The sequence below is a fragment of the Mustela nigripes genome, chromosome 2 (genome assembly GCF_022355385.1).
Source record: "Mustela nigripes isolate SB6536 chromosome 2, MUSNIG.SB6536, whole genome shotgun sequence".
NCBI lineage: Eukaryota > Metazoa > Chordata > Mammalia > Carnivora > Mustelidae > Mustela > Mustela nigripes.
The window spans coordinates 165,098,737-165,126,115 of record NC_081558.1 but is presented as its reverse complement, the minus strand read 5'-3'; the positions used below and the strand labels follow the sequence as shown (position 1 = coordinate 165,126,115).

The window sequence follows — 27,379 nt, the reverse complement described above, 5'->3', positions numbered from 1 at the left end:
AGGTTTCTTTGTGCAGTACGCAATCTACTCAACAGTAAATGACAATTTTGTATGAGCTCTGATAAATGAAGCACAAGGAGTATTACCCCAAAGTACTCCATTAACTCTCAACCTAAATGAGAATGATCAAGAACTCACATGAATTAAATAACCCTCTGGCTGCATAGGACTACTGTCTCCTTTTGGCATTGTTTCATTCTCAAAGCACTCATAAAATGTATTTACGTGGATATAAACCCACTGAATACATAGAAAACAACTAATGCTGAATGGATAAGGTTTCTCAGAGAGACCACCATCAGCATCTTCCAGACAAGAGTTGCTTCTCCAAAGCCTATTTTTACCTAAAAGGCAAACTGGAAAATATTCTTAAGATTAGTATAAAACAGGGATGTCTGGGTGACTCAGTCAGCTAAGCATCTGCCTTTGGTTCAGGTCATGATCCCAGGGTCTTGGGGTTAATGCTGGCATTGGGCTCCTTGCTCAGCAGGGAGTCTGCTGCTCCCCCTGCTTGTGCTCCCTCAATCTCTCTCTCCAACAAACAAATAAAATCTTTTTAAAAATATATACCTAAAAAAAGATCAGTACAAAATAACTGCTCTCACATCAACAAACACTCAGTCTAAACCTGCAGATCTTAATTATTATAAAAATTACTTGAATTAGATTTCATTAAGATATCAAGTGTCTCAGATCAATATTCAGGCAAGTTCTAGAAGGAAGATATTTAGATAAAGGCTCTTATAAAAAGATTTTGCTTTTTTCTAGGGAAAGATATCTCACAGTATGAAATGGCCTGAATACCCAATGAAAACAAAAATTCCTCAGAAAAAGCAGTGTGTGTTTATGTGGTGTTTTAATTTCCAAAACACCCATTTTGGGTCTCTATTGGGTTTTGTATTACATACTGAGAACACAGTGATGATCAAATTCAGACCATGTGCTCCCCTCATTCCAGAAGGCGCAATTAATGTAAAAAAGGAGTTTGATAGGTGCTACCATAGAAATCTAGAGATTTCTAGATTAGTGATTTCTAGTGTGATAGGCCCACTTGTTCTGTTCTCCGTACATGATTTCTTAGAATTCAGGTAAACAAAGCTTACAAAAATATAAGTAAGATTTAACATTCACTTAAAAACACTAATCACTACCATCATACCTGGCACACAGTAAATATGTAATAGATGTGGAATGAATAAATAGATGGGACTTCCTAGCTAACAAATTAGAGTCAACGGTAAGCAAAAATCCACATCAATTATAAAAGAAGTGTTCATGAATACAAAATATTTTTTAAATAGCCAGAAGCCTAAGGCAATTTGAATTGAGAAAGGAGGCCATTTAAATACAAACCTCATACTGACCGGCTTAAAACATACATAAATTATTTGTGAGGTCTCTTACGGCTATTTAATAATATATTTTCAGCACCCCCGTAGCACATTTATTTTTATTTGCGAAGTCATGTGGACTTCCCCCCCCCCCCCCCCAACTCCCAACCAGATCTATCACTCTGGCTTTGGCAAGAGTAATCAATTATAAGGAGCTCTAATAATTCCCATTGTTTTCAGCCACCCAGAGAAGATCTGGGTTTAAAAGCAAAGAGAGGCAGAGGAGGATTTCTTGGTGTCCAGAGGGTATCAATACCCCGAATTTCAACTTTTCAAGTGGATAATGGGAGACGAAGGTTTGTAGCTTCAACCGTTTTAACCACGTTTACTAACCAAGCCTCTCCAGAGATATTTTACCGAAACAGAAACAAAACGCTACAGACAGTATGCACTTTCTCTTCTAGCTCTGTGCTTTCAAGTTTTTTTGTTTTTTTGGTTTTTTTTAACTTCGTCTCCCATTCGAGTATAAATAACCCGAGGATGGGAAGGCGGTCTGTGCCGGTCGGCCTCACGAGCACCTGCCCGGCATCATACCTCAATGAAGCATTTCTTAAAAGGCTCTGGGGTGGCTGTCCTCGAATCTCACACAGGAAACTCAGAAGTTGGCACTTTTTAAAAAATACTCTTGGGCAATGTCTGATGAGAAGAATCACAAAACTCTAGAATTCAAAGAGGACTTAGCACTGTTTAAAATACGGTTGTCAGCGGTTTTTTCTTTTTTTTAAGCCTGTGAGTTTCTTCCACCCTAATTCCCACCACCACTTACCAGAAAACAGTTCCGAAGTTTCTAGAAGGAGTCTACGGAACTGTAGAAGAGGAAGAAAGGAGGTCCTACCCGAAGCGCAAACTCACACCCTCCCTGGAGCGTCGCGGGGCGCCTTCGCCCTTGGCCTTTTCCGCTTCCGGTTCCCTCTCGCCCCTGCGGCTCCTTGGTTGGCGCTTGCGCAGAGGACCCGGCCCAGGGGCCTAAATGGGCCCCTGCAGAACCCCAGTTGTCTAAAGTCCCTGAGAGAATAATGGGGCACGTCACTATCACCGATGCCGGAAAGAGACATTTGTGTCTTGCTTTGTTCTTTTCTTAAGCTCCAAATTAGGCTTCCTATATCCAGTATGGACTTTTATTCCTGAATTTTGATCCAACTCCTCAGGCTTGACCTACTGGCCTCAAAAATACGAGGCAGTTGCATTGCCTCTCTACCTCCTTGTAACTATAGTAATCGGTTATGTACTCTTAATTAGAATAAACACGAGTAACTATTCACTCAGTTCCATTCGTGGAATCACAGATAAGTATGCTAAAAATCAACAACAGACGAGACAGCAGAGAGAGGCCACCCAGCATCAAGAGATAGTCCTATTAGTCATTTGTGTAGCGGAAGAATTATGCACCAAAAGGAATAGTATGTCGCCTAACGCCAAGCATGTATTGTAAGTTTTTGACATAATAATTTTAACTGTAATTATTTTGACCAGTCTCTTATTAATACCCGGTATTGAAATTGTGTGTGTGAATTATTATATATATATATATATTTCTATTTATATATAATATATATTTATATATATATTATATATATTATATTTATATATAAATATTATATATATATAAAACTTCTCTTAGATTAAGTCCCATTCATATTATAAACGTTCTCAAATATTAGTCATTAACAGGCAGAATAAATAAAATATTGCATTACCATTGGGAAATGTATGTAACTACCCCATACCACACTTGCAAAGAAGATCCATTCCTCAGCAACTCGATGAAATTCTGGAACCAAAAAAAAAAAAAAAAAAAAGAAAGAAAGAAAAAAATTTGGAACCATTTATGCCTACAGTTTTGTTTTATATTGGTATTCAATACAGTTTATGTAGAACAATTAAATAGGAACAGACAATTTGAATTGCACAATTAAGGTGGCAAAAAGCAGGTTCCAAAATACTGAGAACTTTGTATACTGAAAGACTGATAAGTTAGTTCTTGATTCAAAAAGAGAAATAACTAAGTATGAATTTCTTTTTGAAAAATAGGTATTATGTTTGCTCTCTAGGTCTGATGAATAAATACACGTTTCTACCATATCTTCAGAAGGTGTGTATGTGCAGGTTTTTTAAGGAACCTCACAGACAGAAACATTAAAAATCCTTGTATATATTAGCAACAGAAGAAAATCATAAAAGAGGTGCAGACCTTTCTGTCTATGGGTCCTCTCCCCACGCTATAATAAAAGCACATTTTAGGGCACCTGAGTGGTGCAGTCGATTAAGCCTTCATCTCTTGGTTTTGGCACAGGTCGTGATCTCTGGATTGTGGGATCCAGCCCCACAACAGGACTCTGCACTCAGTGTGGAGTCAGCTACATTCTCACTCTCCCTTTCCCTCTGCCCATCCCATTGCACTCTGGCTTGCAGTGTCTCTCTGTCTCTCTCTCTCTCAAATAAATAAGTAAATCTTTAAAAAAAAAAAAAAAAAAAGAGAGAGAGAGAGAGAGAGAGAGAAAAGCACCAATTTTTTTTTTTTTTTTTTTTTTTTTACAAATCATTAAAAGAGAGGTTTCCTCGGTACTTATAGGGTGGAATTTTTGTGTTCCTCTAGCTTTTTTCATTAAAAAAGTTCCTCACTACCCCCACAAGTTTGGATTCAAATAAATATTCCTTCCAGGTCTATATATATTTCCCCCAACTTCACTCCTCTCCTCTATTGAAATCAAATGTACATCTGGTTTACACAGACACAGCATAGTGCGAGGCAACTAGTAAGTACTCACATTCATTCAACAGATATTTATTGTAAATATACACCAACATTGTATTACGTGCTGGTGTACTAAGGAGTACAAAAATACATAAAAAAATATCCAGCACTCCTGGTTCATAATTTAAACAAATAAAATGAATACAAATACAAATAAAATTGAACAGTAAAGAGGAGAAGGAATGGAATGGGATAGAATGAAATAAAATGCTAAAATGAAAAGGAATAAGAAAATTATTTTTTACTTTCATCTTCTTACATAATTATCATGCCTATAATACTATAAAAAGCTTAAGAACATAGTCTATCCTATTTTTTGTAATATCTTTAACACCTGCCACAGTTGAGAATATAAATTTAAGTGAGTAAATAAATAAATAAATAAATAGTAAGGTGTTACACAAGAGAAACAGAAAATGCTATGAGTACTAAAAAAAACACTGTGAATAAACCACTCAAGCATTAAAGAATCAGTTTATTAATTGTTACTGTACTAAATTATGTAAATGTTTTCTCCAATTCTTATTTCTTGAAATCCATCATTTATGCCTTTGAAGTGGGGACTGAGGTTTTAGAAGTGACATTCTTATTGATCTTTAGAGCAAAAACTAAATCTTTCAGGAGTAATTCAGGCTGGATTGTTCAGTTTATCCTAACAGGATGTAATTTTATATATAAGTATGCATGTAGTTTTCTAAATATTAAAATATTCTTTTTAATCATATTCCTCATGGAGAAATTGTCTGAACAAAAACCAAATGCTGAAGCAAGGCCCCAAGCTTCTAAGCTGTTTTTACTGAGTGAGAGGGAATCCTGACACCTTATTACCCAATTCTACTGGAAACCCTGGCATACAGGAATTAGCAGCCCATAGGCTCTACAGGTCTGAAACTTCGAACAGGTTTGAAACACGGAACAGAGTGCCAGAGGTCTGAAGCCTGACTTTAAAAAAAAAGAGAAAAGGGGTTACATAAAACCCCATGCTCAAACACGCACATCTGACTTCCACCCAGGATATAGCCCTGACCTCTTTAGAAATTGAAGAGTAAGCCAAGAAATCAGCTCCAAGGATTATGTGCTCTGCTTTGCTTCAGGAGCCCCAATTTACATCCTAATGGTTCCGAGGAGTTTCCATGACCAAACCTAAGAACAAAAGGCAAGAGACCTGAAGGCTCACAAGTGACGCATGCTGGCTACTCTGGACACAGGCCAGTTTGTACCCCACTCTCTGAGGAATGCAAACGGTATGTTCAGGATTGAACTGCTTTCTCCTTGTTGTACATAAATTATTCATTACCCCCTCCTTTTGTACATTTTGTCCTCTATCTTCTCTGTGTTCACCCTGCTTTCACTTTTCCGGTTTTTCTCTAAGCTACCTCAATTGCCTTGGGCTCTGCTCCCCTCAGAAACTTAAATAGAAAACCAGATTTATTAGCTAAAAAACGGAGTCAAAATTTTATTTTCAACATATGAGAGAGCAGGGGGGGAAAAAAGCTGTTTTGTGATGTCTTTGATACTCAGCTTTTCAGAAAGCAGTTGCTTAAATTACTGTTTTAAATCTTTGAACTATGTGTCCTAACATTCAGTGATTGCACGCTAACATTGCACTAAAACATAGAATGTTATGGAAACTCATTTCTGTAAGTCAGTGCCTCCACATGAACAGCAGGGGGCAATAGCATACCAAGAATGGTGGAACCGGTCCCAGGCTCTCAGAAACACGGTTGAATTGCTGCACTGGATCTGTGCACAACCCCACGATGATCTCAGCTCTCTGATGAAGTCTTTTGTTTTGTGTCCTATCTTACAATGCTCTGTTCAGTCTTCTGTCTGAGTTGTGACTTATTCAGACAGCATTTCGCTGTGACAGTTTAGCTTAAGAAAAAGAAAGGTGAAAGAGAAAGAAAAAGAGGAAAGAGGAAGGGGAAAATTAAAATGCGGCCAACTGAAACACATAGACAAGGAAGAAGTAAGCCTACGTGTACTTAAAGTTTGTCCCTTCTGTGTTCCCATCCACTTGAATCCTTAACACTGTTTTTCTGGATGGCAGGCTACTATAATTCCCCACTTCCCTCACCCCATACCACACACCCATTTCATTCTACCACCTCTGCCATACAGTTTTCTGTTAAAACAACAGATGTCTTTATAAAAAGGAAAAAAAAAAAAAACTGTTTTAAGCCAAATACTTGACTTTTGAAAAGAATTCAGAAAACTCCTATGTCATGTTCTGGCCTTTAGTCAAACTTCCCAGTATAGAATTTTAACGTTTTTATGCTTTCTGAATATTTTTAGTCAAGATACATTACACTGATATGTTTCAATAAAAATTCTTTCCCTGTAAATTCATACCTTCAGATAAATTGTGAAAAGCCATAGTTGTGAAGTGATATCTGATGTGTTTGGGGTGGAAACTAAAATATTAGAGATTTTTAAAAGATTTTATTTATTTATTTGAAAGAGAGACAGTGGGAGCAGGGAGAGGAGGGAGAGGAGAGGCAGAGGGAGAACCAGACTCCCAGCTGAGCAGAGAGCCCTGCATGGGGCTTGATCCCAGAACCCCAGGATCATGACCTAAGCCAAAGGCAGATGTTTTACTGAGCCATCCAGGTGGCCCATAAAATATTAGAGATATTAAAATTATACTCAAGGATTATTCCCATTACACTAGGCAGGTGTTTAGTAATCTAGTTCTCAACGTCAGCAGGGATGAAAGTACTTTCATGCCTAAATTGAGTTGTACCCCAAAATATAATTCTCATAAGCCTGGCTTCCTCTTCTACCTAGGCTGGAATACCCAGAGTTATGAACGTATTCCTATTGAGTTATTGATTTATGACTGTGGACTGGCAGCAGTAATATTATTTTAACATCTTGCACGAAAATTCCTCTCGGAGGGGTTGCCTTGCTACCTCTCTGACTGACAGGGCCCTATCTGATCCTCTTTCATTTGTCCCGGCTGGCCTATCTCCTACGTCCTGCATACCCCACTCTAGCCTCCCCAGCCTATTTGCTGTTCTGGGAAAACATACCAGGTAGTCCTGTGCCTGGGGGCCTTTGCTCCAGCTGTTCTCTCTCATCAGGATAAATCTTACCTCACTTATCCAAATGACTCATTCCTTCACCGACTTCAAGAGTTGTGCAAAAGTCACCTTTCCAATGAGGCCTTCTCTGACCACCTATTTAAAATGGAATATTGCCCTCATCCCTTCTCCTTTATTTTCCTCAAGAGCACTTAGCATCATCAAGTATGCTATATGTTACATATATAAATAAAATATGAGATGAGATATCTGAGACCAAACACATCAACCATTAGAGGGCTTGCCTCTGCTATTAGGACAAAGAAAGTTGGTTGATTCCAAAACAATACCCAACTCTACACTTCACTTAAAAGACAAAGACATGCCTAAAATAAAATAATTCAGAAGTGCTAAGGAAGAAAGGATGGGCAACGGTATACCAAGAAAATGCAAATAAAAAGAGAGAACTGCAATTTTGAAATCCAAACCAACTAGAGTTCAGTCCAAAACCATGACTGAAACAAAGAGCACCTGATAATGCTAAAGGCTACAATTCACAGTGAAAATATAATATTTATGAAAGATATGTAACAAATAATACAGCAGCTTTTTTCATATAGCAGAAACTACAAGAGATCCAAAGAAAATAGAAACACATAAATAATAGCAAACTTTTGTACACTTCTCTTAGTCCAAGACAAAAAAAATTTATAATAATTGACTCTTCACATATAATAAACACATGTATACCTAAAATAATTAATTAAAGAAAAATACAAATATTATGCATCAACAATACCATGAAAGTAAATATTCAATTTATCCAAAGGATACAAAAATGTAGATTCAAAGGGGTACATATTCCCCAATGTTTATAGTGGCATTATCAAATATATATATATATCTCAGCCATCAAAAAATGAGATCTTTCCATTTCAACGACGTGGATGGAGCTAGAGTGCATTTTTTTTAAAGATTTTATTTATATTTATTTATTTGACAGAGAAAAAGCAAGAGAGCACAAGTAAGGGGAGCAGCAGAGGGAGAGGGAGAAGCAGACACCCCTGCTGAGCCCGATGCAGGGCTCAATCTCAGAACCCTGGGATCATGACCTGAGCTGAAGGCAGACACTCAAACCACTTTAGATGCCCCAAGATCTAAAGTGTATTGTGCTAAAGTGAAATAAGTCAGTAAGAAAAAGACAAACACCATACAATCTCACTCTTACGTGGAATTTAAGAAAGCAAAGGAATATATGGGAAGGGGGTCAAGGGAAATAAAAGAAAAATACCATAAGAGACTCTTGGCAATGGAGAACAAACTGAGAATTGATGGAGGGAGGTGGGTGGGAGATGGACTAGATGGGTGATGAGTATTAAAGAGGACACTTCTGATGAGCTCTGGGTGTTGCATGTAAGTGATGAATCACTGAATTCTACTCCCTAAACCAACATTGCACTGTATGTTCACTAACTAAAATTTAAATTTTAAAAAAAGGGGCACCTGGGTGGCTCAGTGGGTTAAGCCTCTGCCTTCGGCTCAGGTCATGATCTCAGGGTCCTGGGATCGAGCCCCACATGGGGCTCTCTGCTCAGCAGGGAGGCTGCTTCCCCCCTCTCTCTCTGCCTGCTTCTCTGCCTACTTGTGATCTCTCTTTTTCTCTCTCTTTCTGTCAAATAAATAAATAAAATGTTAAAAAAAAATCCATCACTATCAAAACATTAAGAAAGACTTCCCATCTTGAAATTTAAAATTTTTCTACTAAACATAGCCTGGATCAAAGGGAAATACCAATTGATACAGAGAATTTTTAGAAAAAAAAAAAAAAAAACCTAATGAAGGGGCGCTTGGGTGGCTCAGTCCATTGGGCATCTACCTTTGGCTCCCGTCATGATTTCAGGGTCTTAGGATCCAACTCCATGTCCTGCTCCCTGCTCAGTGGGGAGTCTGCTTCTCCCTCTCCTTCTGCCCCTCCACCTCCACCTCCACTCTCTCCTCTTTCTCTCTCTCAAATAAAAAAATAAAATCAGAGTCTGCAAGATAATGTTGACTGTTTATAATAAAATTCATAGATTTAAATATTTATATCAATAAAAATGAGACAAATAAGTGAGTGAGACATCACACTCAAAAAGTTAGAAATACTTAAGTCTTGTTTGGGGGTTTGTTTTTTTTCCAATTTAGATTTAATATTTTTTTTAATTAACCTAGATTAGAAAACAACCTGAAAAAACTAAACCTAGTTGCATTAAACTACATTTAGCACTTTTATAATTAGCTATAATATTGGTACTGTTATTTTGAAACTATATATTATAGGAAAAAGTAAGTAATTTTGTTAATATTATTAGGTATCATGTGTTTCAGCAGAAAAGTGATGTAATATAAAATCAAATCGGTTAAGTAAAAACTTCTATAATGTTTCATTAGAATTGGAATATCAGCACAACTTTATGATTCATTTTTATCTTTCTTTGAAAGATATATATTCTAGATTTTGCATTGTAAAGTCTGAAAAGTAACAACAAGCTATTTAGCCATGAACATCCTTAAGTGCATGGATCGCGGTCACCAAATAGGATTTCCACTGAAAGTAATGAGGACTCCTTCGACAAACTGCTGATTTTGGTCTAGGACAGTAAATGCTCCAATATGACACTGGGACTCTTACAGCATCAGAAAGCAAGGAAGCTATTAAAACATTTGTGGTTGTCAAATGAAGTTAGGAGCCAAAGATGGGCAATTTGAGCTCTAAAATGAATAATCACTGCAATTACATAAAAATGAAAATAGAGTTTCCAATAGAATCAATGGAAAACTCCTAGAAGCAACAGGATTTTCAATACAGTAGCAAGATGTAAGATGACATATAAAAATCAATATCTCAGTATACTTAAGCAATAAGCAGTTACAGGGAAAAATAGAAGACCTGACCTTATATACAGTAATGACAAAAAAAAAAAATACAGTAGGAATAAATTTAATAAGAAATGGGCAAACCCTCTATGAGGAAAACTTCAAAGACTTCCTAAAAGACACAAAGCTGGAATTTGAATAAAAGAAAAAGTGAAACCATACTCTTCAATAGAATTATGCAAAATCATAAATTAATACCAATTTTTAAAAGTATTTTCATGGGTGTAGATTCCATACTTTATATGGAAAAATAAATAAATGAGAATATCCAAAAAAGAGGAGGGGGAAAAAAAAACAGTAATGAAACAGGCCTAGCCCTACCAGATACTGGAATATATTATACAGTTCCTGCAATTAAAACAGTATATTAACACAAGAGTTGACAATCAGATCAATGGAAAAAAATAGAAAATAAAGATGTAGACTCAGGTACAATGCGGAAATTTATGTATTTCTCACTGGGAGAAAAGTGTACTTATTAAAACTAGATATTGTTTGAAAAACTAAATGCTACTTTGAAAATAAATAAAATTGGATATAAAATCACCTTAGTGGAATTCCAGACAAAAATCAAGAAAAAATTTTTTTCAACTTGGATCGTATAATGAAGAACCAATATGAGTATCCAAATTGAAGGAGATTCTGGTAAACCACTGGCCCGAACTTTTCAAAAATGTCAATGCCAAAAAAAATAAACAAAAAAGGCTGGGGAAGTGTTTTAAATTTAAAGGATCTCAAGAGGCTTGATAACTAAATGCGATCTGTGATCCTTATTAACTCCTGGATTTATGTTTTACAAACAACGATAGAGTAAAAGCAAGGTTTTAGCGGGGGTGGGGGGGATCAATTGAGGAAATAATATGAACTATACAGTCAATTATAATAATGTAATAACGTTGAGAGGATTCGGACTCTCTATGTCTTAAGAGTTTATGATCCATTGTCTAAAGACACTGTATTGTAATCCTATAGGACAGTAGTCCTCAGTAGGAGTAATTTTGCTGCTCTCTCCCCTACACACATTTGGCAGTGGTTAGAAACATTTTTGGTTGTCGCAGCTGGGGGAAGGGAGGGCTGTTGCTGGCATCTAGCGTGTAGAGGCCAAGGATGCTACTAAACATTGTACAAAGAGCAAGACAGCTCCTCCGCCCACCCCCACCCCCGAACAAAAAAAAAAATAATAATCTTGCCTAAAATGTCAATAGCGCCGCGGTTGAGAAACCTCGGTGGGCGAGAACCCCTTATTCTTAGGGGATAGCTAGACACCAGGCTGAGATCAATGAAAACGTCCTCCGAGCAGGTGAAAACACTGGTAACATTTAAGGGCGAGGGGTTATGAGGGTCATAACTACCCCCCAAACTGTTCAACAGAAACCACTGTACGTGTCCTTCCGCCCGGACTTCCCTCCTCCCTCCGGGACCCAGGAGGGTCGCCCCCCACGCTAGCGTGGAGCTGACGGGCGGAGCCTGCGCGGTGAGAGGAGTCTGCCAGTGGCCACTGCGCAGGCGCCGGGCAGCTCGCCGCACTCCCGCTGCGTTTTTCCAAAAGTTGCAGTCCAGAGGGTGGACCACCATCCAGCGCAGCTGCACACAACAGAGAAGGGAAAAGAAAACTCCCCGGGGGCTCCGCTGGCTTCTCTGAGAGTGACAGAGATGCTTTCCCACTAGAAGCCCGGAAGCCTCCTCCTATGCAATCGGATGAGGGCTGCAGTGTGCACCACTCATTCTTATAAAGCCCCTGCTAGGAAGAGCCAGTTGTGTTTGGGTCCGCGGTGCCTGGCCATCCCCTTCCAGGCTGGATTCTGCAGAGGTGAGTTTTTATGCTCTCTTTAGTGCATTCCCCTTCCCGCATCTGACACGCCTGGGCAGTCAGTACTCCATCTCGTGACACCACTGACTGAAAGTGCCCCGGGCAGGCGCATTCCACACCCAGCACCTCACCAGCAAGCGCTAATCTAGGTGACGTTTAAAATACCTTAAAATTCTTTAGCCTAGAGTCCCTTAATCAAGGAGTTGGCACACTTTTGCTGTGAAGAGCCAGATACAACTATTTTAGGATTGGCACACCAGGAACGGTCTCTGTCGCATAGTTGTCTCCTGTTTCAACAACCTCTTAAAAAAAAAAAAAAATCTTAGCTGCTGGCCTTATAAAAACATGCACATTATAATGATTAGATTGATCACTCACTTTACCCAGCTTCTTTCAGGCCTGCACCCACCCGTCCCAGATCCCACTACAGTTTTGCAGTAAAGACTTGGGTTCCAAAAGGGCTGTAACCCACCTGAGTTTCGTGGCTTCACCTTCCCAGATTTGTTTTCCATCTTCTGGGTGCCTCCACCTGCACCTCTGCTCCTCCTCCCTGCCGGATGGCCCCTGGTGAGTTCCTGAGTCAGCAAGGCTATCAAGAAACCCGCAGAGGAGCAGCCAGACCCTTCTCTACTCTAAAATGCCAGTTGATTCCTATCTAGGAGCAAAAGCCAAAGTTTCTACATTGTGAATAAATTAGAATAAAGGTAATACAGGACTATGTCAGGCAATTGTGCTTTTATAGCATTTTTTCTCTTGATAAATGTAATCTATGTCCACTTTAGTAATTGGGAAAATACTGAAAAATGTATAGAAGAAAGTAAAAATCCTCCATAACCTAACCGACAAAAAGAGAAAAAACAAACTGCTAAATGTTTATGTATTCTTTAGGTCCTTTTCCCAATACAGATCCTTAGGACGAATTACTGAACAACTGGATTTTTAAAAAATATTTCTTAAGTAACTTTTGTTGAAGTCCAAAATATAGAAAAGTGTGCAAACTATAAATGTACAGTTCAGTAAACTTACAAAGATACAAAGACTAAAGCAGATATACCCTTGCAACCACCATCCAAATCAAGAAATCATTCCAAGTCCCCTTACTCGGTCCCCCTGCCCAGTCAGAAGCAACTTCTCCCCCAAATAAAATCATTGCCTTATCCTCAAATACACAGAGTAGTTTTTGTAAGTTCTTGAATTTCAATGAAATGAATTATCCATTACGTTTTCTGTAATATTTGGTTCTTTCCATTTATATTTTAATTGAGATTCATCCATGTCATTATTGCTTATAATAGGTCTTTTTTTTTCTCTCTCTATTTTATGCTGTTTGGCACCATTATATGAATATAATAAATTTTATCCTTTATACTATTATTTTTCAAGTGACAGATTTTTCAAGATATAATTCTTCTACAATTCATCTATTTAAAGTATGCAATTCAGTAGTTTTTTGGTACATTCACAGACAGAGCATCATCACAATTTTAGAACATTTTCATCACCTCAAAACAATTCCATACTCTTCAGTTCTCACCTTGTAGCCATGTCCCACCATCCTTTCCAGCCCAAAGTAACCACAAATCTACTTTCTGTCTTTAAAGGTTTGCTTACTGTGGACATTTCATAAAAATGGGATCCAAAAATGCTGAGTCTTTTGCAACTGATCCTTTTTACTGATACTGGATGTTCATGTCATTCCTAGGTTTGGGGCTATTACAAATAATGCTATGAGGAACATTATTATACATATCTGTATTATATGTATCTGTAGATAGATTTGTATCACACAGATACATATTTCTATTGGGATATATACCTACGAGTGGAATAGCTCTGACATAGGTTATGCTTATGGTTAGTTATAGTTTATAGTGCCAAATTCTTTTTAAGTTCACTCTCCAACCAGCAGTGTGTAATGAGTTTTCATGACTACACACCCTCACCAACATTTGGTGGTTGTGTGATTTCAGCTTATACTTCTCTGATGACTAATGAAAAAAACTTCTTTTCATGTGATAGTAAGTCATTTGAATATCCTCTTTTAGTAAAGGATCTTTTGAGTTCTTTTCTGTTGGGTTTTTGTCTTTTTCTACTTGACTTATTTATTCTAATGTGAGTCCATTTTCATTTATCAGTGCTGTAAAAACACCTTACCCTAATCTGTGGCTTGCATTTCAATTATCTCATTGTTAAATGTTAATAAATATAAATTTTTTTATTTTTATAAAAGTCTGATTTATCAGTTTTCTTTTATGTTTCATGCTAGTCTGCTTAAGAAATCATTGCCTAGAGGTGCCTGGCTGGCTCAGTTGTTAAGCATTTGCCTTAGGCTTGGGTTATGATCCTGAAGTCCTGGGATCCAGCCCCATAGGGGGCTCCCTGCTCAGCAGGGAGCCTGCTTGTCCCTCTCTAGCTCCCTTATCTTGTGCTTCCTCTCTCCTATCTCTCTGTCCTGGGATCATGACCTGAGCCCAAGGCAGAGGCTCTAACCCACTGAGCCAATCAGGCACCCCCTCTGTCATAAATAAATAAAATCTTAAAAAAAAAAAAAAGAAATCATTGACTACAAGGACATCTAAAAACTATTATGTTACGTATAGAAACTTACAGCTATGTTACAAGTTACATCTAAAAACATACAGTTTTTCTTTGAACAATTAAATCTAACCATGTAGAATGGATTTTGAAGTACGGTATGAAGTAAGGGTTAATTTTATTTAGTTAGTTAGTTATTTAGTTAGTTATAATGTAGTTATCCTACTGACCAAGGTCCAAAAGACCATCCTTTTCCCACTGCTCTGCAGCACTGTCTTTGTCACAAGTCAATAGAAAGGCAAATCAGTGAAAATGTTGGAATTAGTAGACAGGGACCTTAGAATAACCATGACAGATGCATCAGAGAATCTTTTTTTTTTTAATGTATCAAAGAATCCTATTAAAGAGAAGATAAAATAGATGAACAGATAGGAAATTTCAAAAAGATACATATAATATTTTTAAAAAACGGAAATCCTAGAACTAAAAAATATAATATCTGAAATTATTTGATAGGTTTATTAGTGTGTGTTGGACACAACAATGAAAGTATCATTAAATTTGAAGACAGGTCACTAGAAATGATCCAAATTTAAATCTACTGAGAAAAAAGTTTTTAAATAAACAAGCATCAGTGACTGATGGAGTAGTAGCAAGTGATCTAACATACATGAAATTGAACTCCTAAAAGCAAGGAAAAGAGAATATGAGGCAGAAAAATATTTGAAAAAATATTAGCAAAACATTTGAATTTGTTCAAATGAATTTATCCTAGGATATTTACTCATTTTTAGTGGAGAATTAATCCCAATATCCTAGCTTGCTATGAATGGAATTTAGAAGTTAACATAAATCTACACGAATAAGCAGGACATTTTAAACTCACACAAAATATGGAAAAATACCTTATTGATTGGAACTGTCCTGAGCATTACTATATTTTTATAAATGTTGCCTACTTCCTAAAGGCCAGTAGCACCACCCCAATCATAGTAACATCAAAATGTCCTCAGTTTTTCAAAATATTACTTGGTGTGTATGTAGCCCTGTATACACTGAGGACCCCTCTCCCTGGTGGCCTGCCACTTTCTCCTTTGTCCACCTCTTTTGAACCGTATCTTCTAATCCTCCCATCTGTCTAACCGCACTGACCCCATTCCATCTCAAGGCTTTCCTCAAATGCTCCTCCCGCAGATACCCATATGACTGATTCTTTTCTCCTCCTCCGGTCTTTGTTCAAATGTTATTTCCTCAACAAGACCTGTAGGTTGAACAAGACAAAATAAAAACCTTTCACATTCTTTCCTTCTACTTTGAGATGCTTTTATTTGAAATGGTGTGTATCTTAATTATTTAATTTGCTATTGTCCGGGTGCCTGGGTGGCTCAGTCACTTAAGCATCTGCCTTTGGCTCGGGTCTTGATCCCAGAGTCCTGGGATGGAGTCCCACATTGGGATCCTTGCTCAGCAGGGAGACTGCTTCTCTGTCTCCCTCTGCCTACCATTCCCCCCAGCTTGTGCTCTCTTTCTCTCTGTTAAATAAATAGAGGTTTTGGTGTTTTGTTTTTGTTTTTGTTTTTTTGGTTTGTCTGTTTGTTTTAATTTGCTTTTGTCTCACTTACCCCACCACTAGACTATAACTTCCTGTGAGGAGGCAGGCAAGTTTACCAATTTTGTTTTCTGTGGTGTCTTCAGTATCTTAAATGAGTAAAACATTATCATTGTTAACATTTTTCTCAGGACTGACATGTAGGCAACCTTAATTTATTCCTGCTAAGTCCCTATATCTTTCAGGCTATTCCTTCAGTTTTCATGAATAAGTAGGCCTGGTATTACTCCAGTAATTTACATTTTTAAGGTATGTTTGAGTTTCTTAGCCAAAAGAATTACAGCAGTCACAGTTCCAGCTTTTTAACCAAGGAGAATAAGAAATACCATATGACTGTTTCCAAAGCAACAAAAAGCTTTACCTGATTAAGTAGACTGAGGTTTCCTCCTTATTAGATTGAAGTATCCAACCAAATTGTCAAGGGCCCCCTCACAGAGAAAAACTGCTTAGAGCTATTGTCACCAAAAAAAATTTGTCTATTCAATTATAAGCTAATTTGAACCCAACTTTTTTTCTTTAGGCATTCAGGCTTCAGGATGGATGATGAACTTTCAAATAGGAAAGAGATGGAAAATCATCAAAATTACCATAAACTGTGCTGGCAACTGAATGCGTGTTTCTCTGTAGCATATGCAGAGTCGAGGACAGTTATATTCCCACATTATACAGTCTGCTAACCTATTGTCTTAATCCAGGTGACTCTTGAAAGTAGAGCTTGAGACAAAGGTAGATGCATACTCTATTTGTGAATGTGATTCCAGGGAGCAGGAATGAAAGAAAAAGGAGTGAACACGGGTAAAATGGAAAGAAAATCCAGGCAAAATAGGTAGTGTTATAGAGTAGTCCACCACGGTTAATGGGTACTTCGCACATGCAGATCCTTCTAGAGATTCTTACTCAGTTTTGTCTCAGAGTTGCCCACCCCTGAAGGATGAAAGGGAGAAGCATTTCTCTCTCCGCAGCCATCTCCTCCTTGCCGAGGGCTGCTGCCATAGGGTGTTAACGTCTCCATCCCTGTGGGCTGCAAAGGTGGAAGAGCCTTCGGGTACCAGAGTATCATACATTGCCACACCAGAGGAGCCTTAGGACAGGAAGCTAGATTCTTGGAGCATACCTGAAGCAAGGCACTATCAGCACCAAGCAAGGCGAAACCTCCTCCAAACTATTCACCAGAGCTGTGGCTGGAATTGGAGGTTACAGAGAGATGTGGAACAGGCATCTCGTAAGTCTATAGAAGGTGTTCTTATCCTCGTCTAAATCTGTATCCTCCTTCTATAATCAAAATTTCAGTTTCCAGCATCTGGATGGTTCATTCGGTTAAGTGTCTGCCTTCAGCTCAGGTCATGATCTTGGGGCCATGGGATCAAGCCCTACATCAGGCTCTGTGTTCAGCATGGAGTCTGCTTGTCCCTCTCCTCCCTGGTTCACGTGTGCTCTCTTTCTGTCTCTCAAACAAATAAATAAAATCTTAAAAAAAAAAAAAAAAGTCCAGAACAAGGTTAGCAAAAGGCTTAAATTAGAAGGTTAAATGTATTAGACGATGTATGTTAATAATCATTCTAACCTGGAGTGATGTTGATTAGAAATTGATATGAGAACTTGGAAGATTCAAAAATGATTCAACTTGAAAAACTGGACCATTGGATAGAGATATTAGACTTTGCTGAAACTCATGTAATCTCAGAAACAATCATGAATTGTTTGGGGGGAAATGGAAAAATAAAATTAACCATTTATGTGTCTCTGTGAGCTTTATAAATCAGTGTCATTAAGTTTTCGTGAAATACTGTTTTCTACTGTCACATAGCACCAGTGATATGGAGCTTCTAACCAATTAAGGGAAAATTGGTAGAAACACAGGAAAAATATTGGGATGATCTCTGTCACATAAAGTGCTGTCATTAATATTGGTGGGAATTGGGGGGATACTTTATGCTTTAACTTAGAGTTCCTCTATGAGGTTCTGTCTTACCTGTCATTAATAGTGGTGGGAATTGGGGGGATACTTTATGCTTTAACTTAGAGTTCCTCTATGAGGTTCTGTCTTACCAGAAATGGTTTTCTCTCTCCCTATACCTCGTGGCATTATTATCATCCTCTCTTATTTGGTCTAGAATTGCCACAAATTAGATAAAACTTTCGAGTTATTCAATTCAATATAAGTTGAGCTTCCACTATTTCCTGTGTATTGGCACCATACATATCAATAAGACATAATATAAAATATTACATACAAAAATTTCAGAATACATATTCTTTTATGGTTCACCCAGAACATTCACCAAAATTGACCATATGATGGATCACAAATCAAACCTCAACCAATTTCCAAAGGCTGAAATCATATAGAGTATGAATTAAACTAGAAATCAGTTATATAAAAATAAATAAAATTTTTCCAAGTGCTTGTAATTCTAGGAACATACTCCTCATGACCCACAAGTCAAACTCAAATCACAATGGAATTTAGAAAATATTTTTAAATGAATGCTAATGAAAGTACAATATATCAAGACTTGTAGGATGCTGTGAAAAGAAATGCTTATGGAAAATTTATAGCTCTAAATACATATATTAGAAATTTTACAAAAAGATTGGCTGTCAGTGTTCCAAGGAGCCAGCGGGAAAAAAGTGTGCGAAGTAGCTTTTCAGACATTGGACAACTGGCAGTAAAGGAGGGCTCACTGTAGAGGAGGAGTAAGGTGTCTATACTGTTGCCCTGCTTTCCTGAGTTTCAGCACTCTGGATCATGTTGCAGTCTTGCTGAGTTAAGGAGGCAAAGCCTGGACTTGAGTGAAACTGAGATGTCTTGGATTTTCAGGGCACAGTACCAGCGAGGAGGAAGTTTTGCAGAGAAAGAAACTTCAGAAATCCGCACACAGATCCCTTTGTGTTCATTGCTGAACACTGAGCTGAATTCCCAAAACCAGCATGAGAACGGGAAACTCTTAATTTCCATCCAGCCTAGTCCTCACTGGGAATTTCAGACATTACTAGGATCCCGAGAAGGTTATACCTTATGTAAGAAGGGCTAAACTAGCCTGAGAGTAAAATCTATACTAGACTTGCCCCCTAAAACAGCTTAAAAACAAGCCTTAGTAGTATGGAGCTGATTCATAAATAGCTACCTGCCAAAACAAAGTCCAAATGTGTTCGATCAGGTCCCCTGAGAAGCACAGGCAAAGACAGGATTAGATTTACAAGAGGTTTATTTGGGGGAAATGGCTATGACTATTAAAACAGAAAGGAAGTCAGAGAAAGCAGAGGAAAGAGGAAGGAAGGAGGGTTGAGTAGTAAGAGTCTCAGACTGCAACACAACTCCAAGAAAACCAAATACCTAACAACCAGGAAAGAAGATGGAGGCATCTCATGAAGGGGCACCTACTCATTATCTTGTCAAGGAGGGGCTTTTGGACCATCTTCCACCACAGGGGAAGTCCCTAGCTTTGCATAAAGTACTATTCAGGCCCATATGACTGGATCGGTAAGTTCTTCCAAATATTTAAGAAGAGAAAAATACCAATCTTACACAATTTTTCTACTAAATAGGAAAACAAAATCCGTCCTAACTTGTTTTATGAGACAAGCATAATTTTGATTCCAAAACTTGACATTATAAAAAAAAGTATATTATAGATTGAGATACTATAAAGCAGGATCATCAAATCAGACTCAAAGACTCACTGGAATAAGAGATTTTATCCATTATAAAGTTTTGCTAATAATCTCAAGAATATAAGCAATCAAGAGGACAGGCAAAGCAGAAAGAAGTCTTGAACAGTGTCTACAGTTTCCCAGATTCTTCCTTGTGGCATTGGATGGGCTATTTGGCTGAACTGGAAAGATACCTTCCCTAAGTGAATTCACTACATACAAAATGGAGCATTTTAGGTCATGACACTTCTCTAGTTTATACCCATATAATTATGCAACTTATATGACATTTTCCTGGGGGCCATGACCCATCAATTCATAGATTTTTGTTTACCATAGTCAATCCTGAAACAAGGGCTTCCTGCTAAAACACTTCATAGATAAGGACTCACCTTCTAATAATTCATACTACTTTATTTACATGAACTCTGTTATCAATATGTTTACAAGGAGATTAGCTAGCTTATCTGGGTTATGTTCCTTCTTTCTTTCCAGGAAACACCCCCCCCACTATGTTTCCAGGTGATAAATTAATTGGAGGTTAGCTACTTAACTCTCTCCTGCTCAAAAACCAATAAATCTCACAAACATAGATGCTAAAGTACTAAATAAAATATTATCAAATAGAAACTGAAATGTAAAGAGGCTAATACATCATGACATTGGTTTAACATTTGAAAATTAACTCATGTAATTCATCATGTAACAGAATAAATGAGAAAAAAAAGACATGATAATCTCAATAGATGCAGAATAAGCAATTGACAAACACCAACACTCATTAGCACTATAAATTATCAGCAAACCAGAACTAGAAGAGAATTTTCCTAGCCTGATGAGGCTATCTACTAAAAACTTACTGCTAACTTAATCGCTTAATGGTAAAAGCTGGAATCTTTCCCTTAGGACTGGAGTTAAGGCAAGGATGTTCACTCACATCACATCTATTTAACATTGCACGTGATGTCCTAGCCAGGACAGTGAAGGAGAAAGAGGGAGAGAAAGAAAGCAGGAACATATGTTGCAAAATAAGATAAAATAAAATAGTTAACCATGTGATTGTGTAGGTAAGAATCTGAAATCATCTACAAATAAGCATTTCAAATAACTGAATTTAGCAAGGTCAGAGGATCATAATACTGGGTCACTATCAAAATCACTGCATTACACATCCTTGTATAGGATCAACTGGAGAAATTAAAATATTTAAAATTTACAATAGTATCGAAGACATCAAATACCTAGAGGTAAACCAATTGTAATATTTATAATTTTTCTACAGGGTAAATTATAAAATACTGCAAAGAGAGGGGCACGTGGCTGGCTCAGTGGGTCAAGCATGTGACTCTTGGTCTTGGGGTCATGAGTTCCAGCTTCACACTGGGAATAGAGCTTACTTTAAAAAAAAAAGTTTAAGAAATTAAAGAAGATTTAAATAAAGTATAAATAATGTTAATGGAAGGAAGACTCAATATTTTTAAAAAATCAGTATTTTTAATTTGTTCCAAATTTATCTATAGTGTCAATGTAATGCCAATCAAAATCCTAGAAGGGTTTGGTTTTTTGTTTTTTGGGTTTTTTTATAGAAAATTAATGAACTGAATCTAAAATATATATGGAAATAGAAAGGACCAAGAACAGCCAATAGTCTTAAAGAAAGGACAAGCTGGAAGACTTAACATAACTAGATATCAATACCCATCACACAGCTATAGAAATGAAGACAGATAGTGTTTGCACAAAGATAAACTAATAGACGAATAGAATAGAAGAGAAGAGAAAAGTATGGGTATTTTTTTCTAAAGCAAACAATTTGTTCTTACACCAGCACCTATCTCCACCAAGCTTATCCCCCCACTCAAACTAGGTAGTAATCTTCACACCTTGAGGAAGAGAGACCATAAAACCAACATGCATTAGAAATGTTAGTTATTTACTTTTCCGGTTCCAAAGACCAAAATCATGTCATAAAATTTAGGGTTAGAGGGATATTTGTCTAGCTAATCTCTTCCATGCCCTACTCTCTCCAAACTCACTCAAAGGAAGGGGAAAAAAAAAAAAGCACTAAGTGAGAAGAAAATAAATCACAGTTGGAGAGAAAACAAATGAGTTAATGACTGGTGAAGGTTTCTGAAGAGCTTCAATATTCTAAATTAGAGCATAAAAGAACCCCCAGAAAAAATTTATCTGATCTAAGAATGGAGAGACCAGTGCTCTACCTCCTATCTGGTTATCTTGAGAAAGTCCCATGGTTTTGACATTGTGATATTAGAAACTGGAGTAGAAATATCTGCATTTGAACAATTAGGCAGATGGATCCTGAACTACTTCACAGACATTATGGGGTCACAGGATCGAGCCAATGTTTTTCTTGATGTGATTAAAAACACTTGAGAAATGACTCCAAGAACTGACAGACCTGAGGGACCTCTTGGGCAAAGATGTGGTATGAACTCGCTGAAGAGGTTCTGGATGGGAATGCAGACATCTCAAATGATGTCAGCATGAAGGGTGATATCCGTGAACAGATGCCAATCCAGAATCAGATATATCCTGTAAAGCATGACATAACCTAAGACCTCTGGAACTCAGCTGCAGCCCCAAGTAGAAAAGGAAAAGACATTGTAGTAAATCATTTTAAAATATAAGGTCTACATGCCTGGAAAATTATTAAAGTGAGGGACTTGGTGAACATGTGTGTGTTTGCCATTGCAGAATGGGAGATTAAGAATAAATTAAATTAAATTAATTCCATAAATTCAGTTATGGAAAAATAAAATCACTTTTCCCACATACCCAAGCATGGGACTTACAAGCCTATCACAAGCTTGTCATATTCCAACACCAAAGTTTTTGAGCAGGACCACTGGGCAGGATTGACTGGAGAAAACCATCTGTATTCAGTCCTTTCAACACAGCCTGCAAGGCACTGTAAGATCAGGGAGACATTTACCAAATTATATTCTGTGGAACACTAGCTCCGTAAGATATGACTTGTTGTTAGGAGACAAACGAAGTGGGAAGGTTTCTTCAGTGCCAGATTCTCAAAGGCATTCCTATTTGAATGTTTAATGCAACTCTCCAAATGACATGATTTGACCTGGCCCATGTGACAGCATTGTGATATATGGGCCCAGATCCCCCTTCAAAGAAGGACTTGTTCCTTGTTTCCTGGGTACCGTGAGCAGGCAGCCTACAGCTCCCAGCCCTCTTTGGGAATTACCCTTGCTGCAGAGAACCAGTTTACCTAAGGTCACTCCTCTTCATGGGGTTGCCAATATTCAGTGACCTATCAGTGCAAGGGTACAAAGCTGTTCTCTTGCCCACCTTAGGACAACTCTGAAGGTCATTTCAACTTCAGCTATGATTGGACCTGAATTACAACTCAGCTTCTCCTTTTCTTCCTCTTTTCTACAAGTGTTGGTCCCATTGTCTCTTCTTAATAAACCTCTTACAGGAAAAACCCATCTCAGTGTCTGAATCCTGGAAAACCCAGTCTGAGACGCCTCACCCCCCCCAATTCTATTTGCCCACTAAAACCTTTCTTCTCCAAGTACCTAACAAGCATAGGGTTGAAGCAGCACATTTTGGATGACTGTAAGTACAAGTGTGAAAAGTGGGTATTTGTGTGGAGGTTGGAGGAGGGGTGCCTGAGACTTGAACACCAGCCCATGATTTCCTTTGCTGTTTGAAACCAGCCCAATTTTGAAATATAACTGTCTAATATTTTAAGTGCTACAGAATCCATTATCTATTGAAGTAGATGCAGAAGTTCTAAGTATTATATGATGTATGCAAATAAGTTTTCTTTTTTCTACAAAAATGCTTAAGTCTCTAAGGTGATCAGTGGTATTGGATAAAATGCACTCATTTCCATTTCTGACTTATACAACTATTTTGTAATCACAGCTGTCTTCGGATATTTAGTGGGAGAAAAAAAATGAAAAGTACAAGAAAAGCCTTTGAAAATCAGTTTTCAAGAAATAAAAACTGGGCAGTAGGATTTCTACAAAACTGAAAAAAATCTTCAGAACTGGAAAATCTATCCCAAAGAGTCCAGTGAATTATAACACACTTAACTTAAAATACTTGTGTTTGACAAACCACTGGGTAATATCATTTCAAGATGTTAATTGTATTACCAAAAAAAGGGGGGGGGTTATTTTTTTTTTTTTTTTTACAAATTTTTGAAATAATCACTGTTTTAATTTTAATATTCTGGGACAAGGAGCTGGCTTGAAAGACTAACACCTAAATGATCAGAGACAGTGAACTATCAGACAGCATGATCAGCACAGAGCGATTCCCAACCAAGAGGAGATGCATGCAGCCTCTAGAAATGTGGCTGGGGAGGAGTTTGCTTCAGCTCACTTGAATAAGCTACTGTCTATGGCTCACAAGGGTCCCGTTCTTAATGAGGTGGTGCGTAGCAGCAGCACACTGTGAATCCAAATAGCAGATGGCAACACTGTTGAGTAGGCTGGCAGTCTGATGTCTAGCCACCAACTGGCAGCAATCATTATTAAACTGATTCATGTGCCCAGGGAAAATCTTCGTAAGAGTCTTAGCAAATGTGAGCAGTGAGAAGCAAATGATCTGCTATTCCTATCTTCTACGGATACTACGTGTATTTTAAAAAATATTACCCCCCAAGGCAACCCACATGAAGAAATGGCATGCCCCAGTGTGAACTAGAGCCCTTATTCCTTTCTTATATACTCACGTACCTTTAAACATGATAGCTATGATTTCTCTATTGGGTAAATAGCTTTTACTTGAAGGAAATAACTTCATAGCTTTGACCCTATGGACTCACGGCAAATATTCAGTGACAGGCAAGCACTTACAGATCCTCTAAATAAAGCTTCCGTGAAAATGGTACTGTGAATCCAGTGATAACATATTCTGTCTCACATAACGAAGCAATGGCCTAAATTGCTCATGGTCTATCTGCTGAAGTCAGGTAACTCATCCCTGGGTGAAAAGCTTGTTATTGTAACTCTTGGTTAGGAAAGCAGAGTGAAGGAGCCACTAGATTTAGAAAACTGTTCTCATGTAAGGACCTTTCTCATAAGTGAAAAATCTGGAAGGGATTCATTTTTAAAATTCTGTCTTTACAAATCAAAATGCTAAGCAAACAGCATTTTTTTCTTTTCAAATGTTAAAAGGATCTGTTATTTGTCACCAATAAAGCCAATTTCTACATCACTGTATATTAATAAAGAAGACTTAAAGTAAGGTTTTTATTGAAAAACAAATTCCTGCTTCATTTACTTTTAATGTTTGCACTTTTATTAAAACAAAACAAGCCGACCTGTTCTCTAAATCTTTATTACACTTGTTTTCTAAAATGAAGAAACTAGGTTTCATTTATGTCATGTGCTTAACATAACAAGGAGAAAACGCTATAGTCAAATGTTAGGAATATCACATATCTTAATCACAAATACATTCTTTTTATGGTAATTTTTAATGGAAGCAAAATTTTAAGCCTTTTTTTTTTTTTTTTAAGTGTTAGGCTCTCTCTGAATAGATTCTCTTTGGCTCTAACAATGTGATCATCCAATTCAGGCAGAAATATCATTTATAACTTCTAGAGAGAATTCCTGTGTCCTGGGCCAAACATGAGGGTGATTCTCTCCCAAAGTTAGATACCCTAGCCCTGACAAGAAAGCTCAAAAACAAGGCCATACCACATCTCTCGAATCTTGCAATATTATCCGAATAAGAAATCAAATGCCATAAGTCATGTACTTTAATATATAAAGATTTATTTATTTATTTATTTGAGAGAAAAAGAGAGAGAGTGAGAGTGAACATGAACAGGGGTGAAGCAGGGCAGAGGGTGCAGAGAGAGAAGCAGACTCCCTTCAGGGAATCTGACGTGGGGCTCAATCCAAGAACCCTGGGATCATGGCCTGAGCCGAAGGCAGCCACTTAACCAACAGAGCCACACAGGCACCCCTAGATTTCAATACCTGAGGCAAAAAAATGAAAATCAGTGAAAGGTTTACTTAGATTTGCTTGTCTCTTTGTTTCTTTATGAGAGATAATTTATATCAGTGTTAAAAGATAAGATGTCTGTATCTTTCTGGGAAAATAAGTGCCACAGGAAAATAAGTATCGTGTATTAAAAGATGTCTAAAAATGGTAGCACATGAGTTCCTTAAAATGTCTAGACATTCTTAAAATATTCAACAACTCATTAGACAATGAAAGTTATGTTTTTAATTAACATTACAAAATGCTATATATTAGGAAAATAAGATAGAATGATGAAAGTTTGTCCCTGGATATTAGACCCTACCCAATGGTAGGTAAAAAAAGAAAGCCAGCAGTGAATAGGTTAACCCAAAGGACATATTGCCAGGTATTTATATACAATGATTAAAAACTTGAAGGTGAATAGGAAATAGGATAGTAATATTATAGATCCTCAATTCAATCAATTGGCCATGTTACCAAAAGAGGAATATTCTCCTTTAGAAAAGAATATTAGCAGTTCTGAGCTAGGGATGCTAGAAATTCATTCCTGAGAATTTCTATGTACCAAATGATTGTTTTCTCTTCTCCCACCTTTTCCTAAAATGGCCTTTGTCAAAGACATCTATGAAATCTTCTTGCCAAAATCAAAGTTTCATTCTGTGGTTCTTGCTTACTTTGACTGTCACGGGTATTTAATGCAACTGATCTACTACCACCATCTTTTGAAACACTTTCTTGGCTTGGTTTTTAGGCCAGCAGCACATTTGTCTGGTTTTCTTCTTCTCTTACTGCAATTCATTGTCCATTTCCTGCTTAGCACTTCATCAAAAACCTGACCTTTGGACATCTGAATATTCTTGGATATTCTGCTGTGTACATTCTCATATCTGAATGAACTCAGGTATTTTGCTATGTACACTCTAATCAGGGCAAGGACTGTGTGTGTCTGCTTTACTGCACAATGTCTAGTACGTAGTGGGCATTCAAATATTTGTTAAAGGAGTGAACGAATACTGGAACAACATACCTAGTTTGAATAAATGAGTGTAAGCATGATGATGATGGCCTGGAAATTAAAGAGTTCCTAACATGATTTCATTGAGGTAGGTATAAAGATCATAACCCTCATCTTTTTAGAACCGGAGATTGAAGTTTCAGCAGGTCAAGTTGCCCAGTAACATGCAGTGTCTAAGTGTCAGAGCCGACACGTGTACTGTTGCTGTCGTAGTTCAAGGTCATAATTCACTGCTGTACTTACTGATGAGTACAAGAGAAAATGAGGACTAGGAACCCTAGTTCAGCTTATGTATCTCCTGTTCCCTTGCTATAATAATACAGTTTTGAAGTTGATGACTCTGGTGATAGTAGGACTATAAATGCTATTTTTCTCAAATTCAAAGGGAAAATGATCTGCATCATCTCACAGTGGTGGGTTCAAGCTCCATATTGGGATTCTCATTCCCACTCTGCTCCTCCCCGCCCACATGCTCTCTCTCTCTCTCTCTAAAATAAATAATTAAAATGTTTAAAGAAAATGACCTGTTTCCTTATCTAGAAAATGGAGATGAAAATACCATTAGTCTATCTTTCATAGATTGTTATTTTTAGGGTAAAATAATAAATATGCAAAATATACATTGCTATACAAAAAAATTGATAATTTCCACTCATTAATTATTAGTACTAAGAGGTACTAAAAGA

At 37.4% G+C, this 27,379-nt stretch overlaps 1 long non-coding RNA gene across 2 annotated transcripts in view; it reads right to left on the bottom strand.

Moving 5' to 3' along the window:
• LOC132010217 (uncharacterized) overlaps positions 1–12,442 on the bottom strand; it is a 152,654-nt gene extending 140,212 nt beyond the window's left edge. For both annotated transcript variants that reach the window (XR_009402197.1, XR_009402198.1), the window contains exons 1-3: positions 12,368–12,442; positions 5,831–6,021; positions 3,089–3,162 (exon numbers count right to left, since the gene is read on the bottom strand). This is a non-coding gene — a long non-coding RNA (uncharacterized LOC132010217). The remainder of the gene's footprint in view (positions 1–3,088; positions 3,163–5,830; positions 6,022–12,367) is intronic.
• Positions 12,443–27,379: the final 14,937 nt, after the last annotated feature.